The sequence below is a fragment of the Schistocerca gregaria genome, chromosome 7 (genome assembly GCF_023897955.1).
Source record: "Schistocerca gregaria isolate iqSchGreg1 chromosome 7, iqSchGreg1.2, whole genome shotgun sequence".
In the NCBI taxonomy this organism is placed as follows: Eukaryota; Metazoa; Arthropoda; class Insecta; order Orthoptera; family Acrididae; genus Schistocerca; species Schistocerca gregaria.
Genome location: NC_064926.1, coordinates 395,871,642 through 395,884,460, shown reverse-complemented (window position 1 = coordinate 395,884,460; position 12,819 = coordinate 395,871,642).

Genomic DNA, 12,819 nt, shown 5'->3' with positions numbered 1-12,819 from the left:
AAAACGATTTATTGACTCATAGTCAGCATGGATTCAGGAATCATCGTTCTTGCGAAACACAACTAACTCTATATACTCATGAAGTAATGTGTGCTGCCGACAGGGGATGTCAAATTGATTCCATATTTTTAGATTTCCACAAGGCTCTCGACACCGTTCCTCACAATCGTCTTATAACCAAACATCGTGCCTATGGAATATCGCCTCAGTAGTGCGACTGCATTCGTGATTTCCTGTCAGAAAGGTCACAGTTCGTGGTTATAGTAAAACGGAAATAATATACAATGTTCTCCAAGGAAGTGTTGTAGGCCCTCTATTGCTCCTCATCTATATAAACGACATAGGAGACAATCTGAGGAGCCCTTTTAGATTATTTTGCAGACTATGCTGTCATTTACCGTCTTGTAATGTCATCAGGTGACCAAAATGAAATGCAAAATGATTTAGATAAGATATCTGTGTGATGCGGAAAGTGGCGATTCAGCCTGAACAAAGAAAAGTGTGAAGTTATTCACATGAGTTCTAAAAGAAATCCGCTAAATTTCGATTATGCGATAAGTCACACAAATCTGAAGGCTATAAATCCAGCTAAATATTTAGTAATTACAATTACAAATAACCTTAATTGGAACGATCGCATAGATTATGTCGTGGGTAGAGCAAACCAAAGATTGCAATTTATTGGCAGAACATTACAAGGTGAACAGATCTACTAAAGAGACTGCTTACACCACACTTGTCCGCCCTAATCTGGAGCATTGCTGTGCGGTGTGAGATCCGCATCAGGTGGGACTTAAGGATGACATCGAAAAAGTTCAAAGAAGGGCGGCTCGTTTTGTATTATCGCGAAACAGGGGAGATAGTACCACAGACATGATACGTGAATTGGAGTGGCAATCATTAAAACATAGGCGTTTTTCGTTGGGACGGGATCTTCTCATGAAATTTACATCCCCAGTTTTCTCCTCCGATTGTGAAAACATTCTGTTGCCACCTACCTACATAGAGAGGGCTCGCACAGAAAAATTCGAGTGCTCGTTTTTCCCGTGCGCCGTCCGATATTTTAACGGTGGAGGGACAGCTTGAAGGTGGTTCATTGATCCCTCTGCCAGACACTTAATTGTGAATAGCGGAGTAATCACGGGGATGTAGATGTACATAGTAACAAATGAAGTCAGTAGTAAATGAAAAAATGATGAAGTTTCATACGTAAAAAAGTTTCTTTGTTATGTTATTGAACTTCCACTGCTATGGGGGCGAATACTGATTCCTTCCTAGTCATGCTGACAAAGTTTTATGACTTTATTTGTAAAAGTATAAAAAGAGGAAATTAGAATGTCCTGTGGTGCCTCTGCTGCTCCAAGTCTGCCCGTTTGACGTCCTACCCACCATGTCACAAAAGGGCTGAGACAAGGTTGCAGTATGTCACCAATCTTGTTCAGTTTATATGCAGGAGTGTCTCTCCGAAGGTGGGAGAACACCTGTGGAGGAATGGAAATTGTTATTAAAGATATACAGCAGTTTTTGTTAAGTTTTTCTGACAATCAAACTGTTTTAGCACAAGGTAAATCAGGTCGAAGTTCATAATACGGCGTTTACATTAGGAATATGAGAAATGGGGACTGCAAATGAGTCTGACAAAGACTGAATATCTGATAGTGAATAGTGAATAGTAGTGAATAGAGGGCAAAAACTGTAGAGGAGAGCAGAGATTGGAATACATTCAGCTAATAATTGAGAACGTAGGTTGCAAGTGCTACTCTGAGATGAAGAGGTTGGCACAGGAGACGAACTCCAGTCAGAAGACTGATGACTCCAAAAGAAATGTGACAATAAAGTTGAAATTCACATCAGTGACGGAGCAGTTATGAAACAGGTGGAAAAATTTAAATACTAGGGGCAGATATGGACAAAAATGGACTGGATACTATATAAATAAAATTCAGGATACAACAAGGAAGAAAAGTAATAGGGTGTGTGAATTCTTTTTCTGTGGGACAAGAACTTCTCTAATAACAATAAGAAAATAGTAGGTAGACTAACAGTTGAGTTTGTTCTATGCTACGGGTCATAACTATGGATTTTAAATGCTGACCTGAAAAGAAGAATAACAGCTGTGGAAATTAATCATTTACGAAGCTGTGCCAGAATATCATGAATAGAAAAAAATTAAAGACGACGTGGGAGCTCGAATGAAGATGAAACACTGATAGACAGAACTGAAAGAAAATGTTTAAGGAGATATGTACATCTGTTGAGAATGTTAGATCATCGATGGCCAAAGAAAATTTTTGAACGGAAACCACCTGGGAGACGTAAAAGCGGGAAACCAAAACGTTCTTGGAATCACCACTTCAACGGAGTAATGGAGCATCGTGGGATGTGCAAGGAGGTAGCACTGAATAAAGAGACTTGGCAGAAGATAACAGGAATACAACAAAATGTTGTTATTAATTGATGTCTGTATTAATTAATCCTGTAATATTAATAATAACAATAATCTATATTCTAGAATACAGGTGCTTTCCTGATCTGTAAGAACAGAAACTAACCGCTTTTGTCACATGTGACTCTGATTAACGTGTCCAGTATCTATATACTGACGGAAAATAAATCGCAACACCATAAATAATTAATGTATGGTTATGAAATTCGGGAATACATTTTTCTAGGTAACATATTTACATGTTAACATTGCAAAATCGCAGGTTAATGTAAGCGCGAGATGAATCACTGCAATTGAATGCAGGAGTCCAAACGTGCATGAATTATGTTGTGAAGGTGCTGGATCTCATTTTGTGGGATGGAGTATGGTGCCTTTTGCACGTGGTCGGTCAATACAGGAACGGTAATGGTGTTTGTAAATGACGTTAGAGTTGTCGCTTGATGATGTTCCATATCTGCGCGACTGGAGACTGATCTGGTGATCTAGCAGTCCACGACAACATGTCGACACTCGTTATAGCATATTGGCTTACAACAGCGGTATGTGGGCGAGTGTTATCCTGTTGGAAAACACCCCCTGGAATGCTGTTCAGTACAACAGGTCGAATTACCAGACTGACGTACAATTTTGCAGTCAAGGTAAGCGGGATAACCACGAGGGTGCTCTTGCTGTCACACCAAATCGCACCCCACATTATAACTTCAGATATAGGTCCTTTGCGTCTACCAGGCAGAGAGGTTGGTTGCAGGCCTTTACTGCCCCCCTTATAACCAACACACAGACGTCACTGGCACCGAGGCACTACCAGCTTTCATCAGAAAGCACAACAGACCTCCACCCTGCTCTCCAGTGGTGTCTCGCTCGACACTACTGAAGTCGCACATGCTGGTGGTTTGGGGTCAGTCGAATGCACGCTACGTGGCACCTGTCTCGGAGCTGTCCTTGAAGTAACCGATTTGTAACAGTTCGTTGTGTCACTGTGGTGCCAACAGCTGCTCAAATTGCTGCTGCAGATGTGGTATACTGCGCCAGAGATATTCGCCGAACACGACGGTCATCCCTCTCGGTAGCGCCACGTGGCCGTCCGGAGTCCGATCTTCTTGCGACGGTACATTCTCGTGACCGCCGGTGCCAGCATTCATGTTCTGTGGGTACATTACTGCCAAGTCTTTCTGCAGTATCGTAGGAAGAACAAACAGCTTCTCGTAGCCCTATTACACGACTTCGATCAAACTAAGTTAGGTGTTAATAATCGCTTCTTTGCAGCCTTAAAGGCATTCTGGACTAACAGCAACTCATTATGTCTTAAAGGTAACTAACGCTCACATCCGTAACAGCGTGTATTTAAAGTAAACTGATTTGCATCCTCAAATGGCGATACTAGCTCCACTCATGGGTTGATGCGAAATTTGAATAAATATCATCTTTCGGTTGTATAAACATGCCTACCAACTTTCGTTTATGTCGTACAACTCCTTGTATTGCGACTTTTTCCGTCAGTGTATTTTGTTTACACCTATCTTCTGACAAATTCTTCGAAATTTCCAACAACTCGCCCCTTAAGACGTTAGTTTTTTATTACGTACTATCATGTAGTCGTGTCACTTAAGCACAGAACGACATAAACGAGTATTCTGTTGTGAAATAGCTCGATTACGAAGGAATGTAGCGTTTTTATGCAGTGCATTTGTATTAATAAACCTCCTGGAACGGTCTCCTATCATAGCGTATCACACTGAACAGATTAACATGTACACAAAGAGTATGACTAAACAGAAGACATATTTCAAAGGCCTCACGACGTCCATACTTCTACTTTAATCCTACCCCCCCCCCCGCCCCCCTCCCCACCGTGTTACGAAGTGCGTCTGTATCTTCTCATTCTGATTCCTCGAGTCCACGAAACCTGTTGGGCCCAAGTTATGCAGCAAGAAGCGTCCACGCTGATTTATACTCGGCGATTCTACCCTACATCACGAGGCCTGAATGCCAGAATACTTTCTCGGCGTCGGCCATGACCTTTTCCTGGTGACACTTTTACAGTATAATCCCAAACAGACTGTCGCAGTAAGCGTATATCAGATGGAATTGCCTCTCCCTTGGTTGGAAGCAGCAGGACGACCACGAACGTACTCGTCTCGTAGATGAATAATTTAACGGAAAGTGTTAACCACAGTGGGAATCCATTGATACTAGACGAAACAGACTTGCAACTTATTAACCTAACTATTATACCTCAAATGTACTTCACTGTGCTTCAAAGATAATTAAGTTACTGTATTTGTATACAATTTCGTTTCTGTGAACAAAGACATTCATCGTTCACATTGGATGATCTGTACTAGACTGTCGATTGACGTCTCTTCAGGGACACTCAAGTTCAGAAACAATGTGTTGTTTATATACATACTTACAACTTCATTTACTATTAAATCAGTGGGTTTCTATTAACGTCCATAATGGATCACTTGTGAAACGAGGTGCCCCAATCATACTTTGATACTACTTATTTATTGTTCATAGAGTCATCTAGCAAATATAAAATATAGCCCTGACAGTCGTGTTCTCTTGTAGACTAACAGTTAAGTGTTAATGCAAAAAATCTCAAAACTGAGCAATATTTTGTAAGCGACAGGGCCTGTAATCTTGCAAACTGATTTAACAACAAATCTTCATTTACACCTGATGCACTCTTAAGAACTGAATTATTCTTCTCATATTCTTCTGCAAAGCATTTTTCACATCATTCATATCACTATTTCACTAACTGAAACAAAAGTTCGCCTGGTGAAGGAGCTTGATTTTCTTCATGTATTACATGTTTACTTGACACACAGTACACAAATTTCTGTAAATGTGAACAACAGTGTCATGAGATGGTGTGTCTAGAGTGAGAAGAACGTCTTCTGACAATGCTAGAAAACAAGCAAATGCATAAAATAACAAAATTAGAATAATATGCCTAGTTTTTGATGCACATAAATTATTATTACTTTCTGAAGCAGTAGTTTCCAAAACGTAGGGAAATTTTCCAATACAACAATTAGTACAAAGCGCAGTAACCACATTTGCACAAATAAAGGAATTTACGTGTTGTAAATTCTAAATGAATGATTTTTTTTGCCTGGTCACAACATGCACTCACCGAATTATCTCAAACGTAAACATTGAAGAAAATATATAGTGCATGGAGAACTGCTGTGACACCAGCTTCGACGAGCAATAGAAAACAACTGTAAAATCAAATTTTTCCAAACATTGAAACAATATGCTCATTTGTGAAACATGTAGTCCAACTTACTTTCTACATGTATGACAGAAATGATGACAAAGTGCGAGGTACTGCACCGCCTCTGACGCAGTGATCCAAGATGATTCCTGAAGACAAGATTTCAGTCTCCAGAAACATTATAATATGCAGGTATGAAACATTTTCCAAAATTCTGCAGCAGACTAAAGTCATATATATAGGGCTAAAATTTTGTGCACCTTTTCTATGACCATTCTGGAAAATGGTAGTGACCTGTGTTTTTCAATTTCATTAGGACCTCTCTCCTCCAGCTATATGTAAAAGTTTACAATTCATCTATACACAGTAAATTTAAAAAGTGTAAGTGATATTTCTTTCTGTTTTTCTCCCTATAAACTCCTCTGTCTGCTAATGTAGTCACAAAGTCAATATATGACTGGATGATAAAACAGCCATTTGATAGTAACTTCACAGTACCTCACTAGTCCGGCAATACTACAGCAAAAAGTAACAGTGGTTCAATTATATCTGATAATATAAGTCAATAATTGTGGCCTCATCAGATTGTAGGAAAATGGATATAATCATGTCATTGTCACCACATTCTGAAGGAATTTGTTTTGAACGTGTGTATGTCTTTTCAGAACCATTATTTCTACCTGGTACCAGTTCTTCCAAAAGATATTGACATGCATTGATCGTATAACTTATAAGATATTCCATGAAATCAATCCATTTCCATATCTGTGAAGTGTCGTTGTTGTTAGAACAGATAGTAAAATATTACTGATTTGACCATCACAGGGGAAAGGATGCTTTTATTTTGTGTCAAACATACTGGAATAACCAAGACAGCTGGTAATTGCTGATGGAAGCTTTATTAATGCTTTCAAACAAGATAGTATATAGAATGAGATTTTCACTCTGCAGCGGAGTGTGCTCTGATATGAAACTTCCTGGCAGATTAAAACTGTGTGCCGGACCGTCTCGAACTCGGGATCTTTGCCTTTCACAGGCAAGTGCTCTACCAACTGAGCTACCCAGGCACGCCTCACGCCCCGTCCTCACAGATTTACATCTGCCAGTATCTCGTCTCCTACCTTCCAAACTCTTTACTGAAGCTCTCCTGCGAACCTAGCAGAACTAGCACTCCTGAAAGAAAGGATATTGCGGAGACATGGCTTAGCCACAGCCTGGGGGTAGTTTCCAGAAGATTTTCAAAAATTGTTCAAATGGCTCTGAGCACTATGGGACTTAACATCTTTGGTCATCAGTCCCCCAGAACTTAAGAACTACTTAAACCTAACTAATCTAAGGACATCACACATATCCATGCCCGAGGCAGGATTCGAACCTGCGACCGTAGCAGTCGCGCGGTTCCGGACTGCGCACCTAGAACCGCGAGACCACCGCGGCCGGCCAGAAGATTTTCACTCTGCAGCGAAGTGTGCGCTGATATGAAACTCCCTGGCAGATTAAAACTGTGTGCTGGACCGAGACTGGAACACGAGACCTTGGCCTTTCGTGGGCAAGTGCTCTACCAGAGGTACTAGCAGAAGTAAAGCTGTGAGGACGGGGCGTGAGCCGTGCTTGGGTAGCACAGTTGGTAGAGCACTTGCCCACGAAAGGCAGAGGTCCCGAGTTCCAGCCTCAGTCCGGCACACAGTTTTAATCTGCGAGGAAGTTTCATATCAGCGCACACTCCGCTGCGGAGTGAAAATCTCATTCTGGAAACATCCCCCAGGCTGTGGCTAAGCCATCTCTCCGCAATATCCTTTCTTTCAGGAGTGCTAGTTCTACAAGGTTCGCAGGAGAGCTTCTGTAAAGTTTGTAAGGTAGGAAATGAGGCACTGGTAGAAGTAAAGCTGTGAGGACGGGGTGTGAGTCGTGCTTGGGTAGCTCAGCTGGTAGAGCACTTGCCCGCGAAAGGCAAAGTTCCCGAGTTCGAGTCTCGGTCCGGCACACAGTTTTAATCTGCCAGGATGTTTCAAGATAGTATATATTTAAAACACGTTTATCAATGACACATAGGAACTGACATGACGTTCAACGAATTTAGAACTATATATAGAGTTTCTTGGAGTCATATGCAGCATGAATTGTTGTTTATTGATGAAACATGACAAACAATCGACGATAGAAATGAAAATTTCAGGAGATAATGTAACGATATATATGTGTGTCAGTACATAACACACCATGAACAAATACAGTCATATTAAACATACTCGCAAGTGAATGTACATAAACTCTCAGAAAGCTCTTGAAACTAAATTATCAGATACAAATCCACATGAGTCACACATTAGGACTGAAAGGATGCACAGATAGAACCTCTGTCTGTATGTTGACACAAAAACTGTAACAATGAATGGAGGTCTCTGAGATATAAACTTCTGGGCAAAAACCAATACTAAAATTGTTACCATAAATTTAAGATATCAGTTCAACAGATTAACACAAAAATCGAGAAATTCTGGAGTATGATCAATGTATTAGCTGTAAGAGTTGTGGTTTTTGAAAATAAAAACGAAGAAAATATGTAAGATGATTCAACGGAGACAACATTTTGCAAGAGTAGGGCAGCTGAAGAGTGACCAGTCTCTCAGAAGAACGATTAAAGATGTTACTGAAACTCTTCAATAACTCTCCCATACCATCAATAATGCAGGTAGTGGCGAAGAAGATATGACTGGAAAGAGCATTAAATGTTGCATCACTGCTGAGATAAATAGAATATACGGTATCAGCATGGAAGAACCATATTTGTTGAGTGCATTACCTATAAATGTGACCAGTCACACAATATGGACTGGAATAAAGAGTATGGAAGTACACCTAATTAACTGAGTCTAATATTCGTATTAACTTTGAAATACACTCCTGGAAATTGAAATAAGAACACCGTGAATTCATTGTCCCAGGAAGGGGAAACTTTATTGACACATTCCTGGGGTCAGATACATCACATGATCACACTGACAGAACCACAGGCACATAGACACAGGCAACAGAGCATGCACAATGTTGGCACTAGTACAGTGTATATCCACCTTTCGCAGCAATGCAGGCTGCTATTCTCCCATGGAGACAATCGTAGAGATGCTGGATGTAGTCCTGTGGAACGGTTTGCCATGCCATTTCCACCTGGCGCCTCAGTTGGACCAGCGTTCGTGCTGGACGTGCAGACCGCGTGAGACGACGCTTCATCCAGTCGCAAACATGCTCAATGGGGGACAGATCCGGAGATCTTGCTGGCCAGGGTAGTTGACTTACACCTTCTAGAGCACGTTGGGTGGCACGGGATACATGCGGACGTGCATTGTCCTGTTGGAAACGCAAGTTCCCTTGCCGGTCTAGGAATGGTAGAACGATGGGTTCGATGACGGTTTGGATGTACCGTGCACTATTCAGTGTCCCCTCGACGATCACCAGAGGTGTACGGCCAGTGTAGGAGATCGCTCCCCACACCATGATGCCGGGTGTTGGCCCTGTGTGCCTCGGTCGTATGCAGTCCTGATTGTGGCGCTCACCTGCACGGCGCCAAACACGTATACGACCATCATTGGCACCAAGACAGAAGCGACTCTCATCGCTGAAGACGACACGTCTCCATTCGTCCCTCCATTCACGCCTGTCGCGACACCACTGGAGGCGGGCTGCACGATGTTGGGGCGTGAGCGGAAGACGGCCTAACGGTGTGCGGGACCGTAGCCCAGCTTCATGGAGACGGTTGCGAATGGTCCTCGCCGATACCCCAGGAGCAACAGTGTCCCTAATTTGCTGGAAGTGGCGGTGCGGTCCCCTACGGCACTGCGTAGGATCCTACGGTCTTGGCGTGCATCCGTGCGTCGCTGCGGTCCGGTCCCAGGTCGACGGGCACGTGCACCTTCCGCCGACCACTGGCGACAACATCGATGTACTGTGGAGACCTCACGCCCCACGTGTTGAGCAATTCGCCGGTACGTCCACCCGGCCTCCCGCATGCCCACTATACGTCCTCGCTCAAAGTCCGTCAACTGCACATACGGTTTACGTCCACGCTGTCGCGGCATGCTAGCAGTGTTAAAGACTGCGATAGAGCTCCGTATGCCACGGCAAACTGGCTGACACTGACGGCGGCGGTGCACAAATGCTGCGCAGCTAGCGCCATTCGACGGCCAACACAGCGGTTCCTGGTGTGTCCGCTGTGCCGTGCGTGTGATCATTGCTTGTACAGCCCTCTCGCAGTGTCCGGAGCAAGTATGGTGGGTCTGACACACCGGTGTCAATGTGTTCTTTTTTTCCATTTGCAGGAGTGTATGATGAACATTTAGTTAAAGAATTAAAAATTTATGCGCAAATGTAAGGTATGGTTAACGTTTAGAGGAAAAACATGTACATGGAGAACTTCGAGGAGGAAGCCCTGTCGTCATCCGAATGGAAACCTACTTGCTTTTTCCGTTAGGTGGACGACACGTTCGTCATCTGGCCACATGGTATGAATAAATCTTTGACTTCCTTACACATCTAAACTCCATATACCCAACATTAAATTCACTATAGGGACTGAAACGGAGGGTAAATTACCTTTCCTTGACGTCTTGGTCAAGGGAAGGGCTGACGGCACCCTAGGTCATGGGGTGTATCGGAAGACAACGCACACCGATCTGTATTTGCACGCAGACAGCTGCCACCACCCTTCACAGAGAAATGGGATACTTAAAACTCTAGTACATAGAGTCTACCCCTGGAATTGGAACATCTGAGAACTGTATTTCGAAAAAATGGGTACTCAGATTGGCAGATTCAACGTGCTCTCCGCCCAACCACTACAGCAAAACCTGCGGAGGTGGATGAAATCACGAGGGGGGATGAAGGCACTGCGTTTATTCCATATACAGGCGCATTCTCGGGGAAAATCGCCCGCATTCTGAAGAAACACCGGGTCGGAATTGTGTTTTTTCCTCCGAATAAAACCCGTGCACTGGTGGGGAGCGCCAAAGATGACCTTGGTTTGAGGAAGGCCGGCGTGTACCAGATTCCGTGTCAATGTGGCAAGTCGTATATTGGTCAGACGATGCGTACCGTCGAGGATCGATGCCGTGAACACCAGAGGCACACTCGACTGATGTATCCGAGCAAGTCGGCGGTCGCTGAACATTGTTTGTCGGAAAATCACGCTATGGAGTATGACCGCACGAGGATTCTGGTACAGATGTCGAGATACTGGGACAGCGTTGTTAGAGAGGCCATCGAAATTCGCACCAATGACGACCTCATAAACCGTGACTGTGGCTGTAATCTTAGCAAGGCTTGGGAACCAGCGATTGGGTTAATCAAGGGTAAATCGAGCAAATGTATAGTTGTGACGACCACGGCGGACAGAGCCATCACTCCGACGTCATCTCAGACGCCGTCGCAATCTGTTCCACCGCGCGACCGTGGCGTGGGGCGCGGACGGCGGAGGGAGCGCGCCGTGGGCGGAGGGTATTTAAATCCGCCGCCGCCGAAAGCGAACCCAGTTCCCTCTGAGCAGCCATAGCGTACGGATCTCCGTGCCGGCACGTTCACAGGAGCTCGGTCCGTCAGTTCACCTGATGATGGCGACATGTATGATCGCCGAAATATTGTGCCCGTTGGACACTATAGACCGGCAGTACACCCGTGGATATTTTGATTATATTTGAATTATATTTCTATGCTCATTGATACATATTCCAAATTTGCTTGGACCTTACCTGTAAAAACAAAGATGGGGAAGTCAATTGTACAGGCGATGGGCCATCTGCTGCATTGGGGACGAAGTGCTATCCAGAAAGCAATCAAATCAATGATGGTAGTGAGTTTTAAAATAGATATTTCAAGGCAATATTGAAGCGGTATGGTACACACCACTAATCAATATTCTCCTATATAAAACAAATGGAAGTGAAACATGGACGATAAATAGTTTGGACAAGAAGAGAATAGAAGCTTTCGAAATGTGGTGCTACAGAAGAATGCTGAAGATTAGATGGGTTGATCACATAACTAATGAGGAAGTATTGAATAGGATTGGGGAGAAGAGAAGTTTGTGGCACAACTTGACCAGAAGAAGGGATCGGTTGGTAGGACATGTTCTGAGGCATCAAGGGATCACCAATTTGGTATTGGAGGGCTGCGTGGAGGGTAAAAATCATAGAGGGTGACCAAGAGATGAATACACTAAGCAGATTCAGAAGGATGTAGGTTGCAGTAGGTACTGGGAGGTGAAGAAGCTAGCACAGGATAGAGTAGCATGAAGAGCTGCATCAAACCAGTCTCAGGACTGAAGACCGCAACAACAACAAAAGCAAATATCGGAGAAGTGTGAACTGATTGGTAAAATCCTGTATGTGGATGCATTTTAATCTTCATAGATCATCCAAATGGATAAATATTCTTCCACAAATAATTGAACAGTATAAATGCACTGAACATAAAGTAACAAACATTTAACGAATTGATATTTATAATAATGAGCTTCGAAATACTATATTCAGTCACATTAAAATGGCGGATCCACTTAGACAAAAATTTAATATAGGTGATCTGTTATGCATTTCCAATTATAAGACTCCATTTGCGAATTAACACTTACCAACAGAGATATTTACAGGATGCAAGGTGTAGCAGATGAATCTATGAACATACATTCTAAACATAAAGTAACAAACATTAAGCGAATTGATATTTATAATAATGAGCTTCGAAATACTATATTCAGTCACATTAAAATGGCGGATCCACTTAGACAAAAATTTAATATAGGTGATCTGTTATGCATTTCCAATTATAAGACTCCATTTGCGAATTAACACTTACCAACAGAGATATTTACAGGATGCAAGGTGTAGCAGATGAATCTATGAACATACATTCTAAACAATACCAGAGGTAAAAAAATCACAAGAAGTTTCTATCCTGAAGAATTACAGAGAAGCACTGAACCAGACGTATTTCTCATAGCACATGTCATAACATGTTGAGGAACCAATGTGTTGGTTTGACGTTTTGGGTTCCCTTCATCACATACTAGCAGAATGGATGGTAAAGACATGGTATACAACAAGACTCACGGAGCCTCAAACCATACACACCATTGCATGCAGGGTAGAAAGTA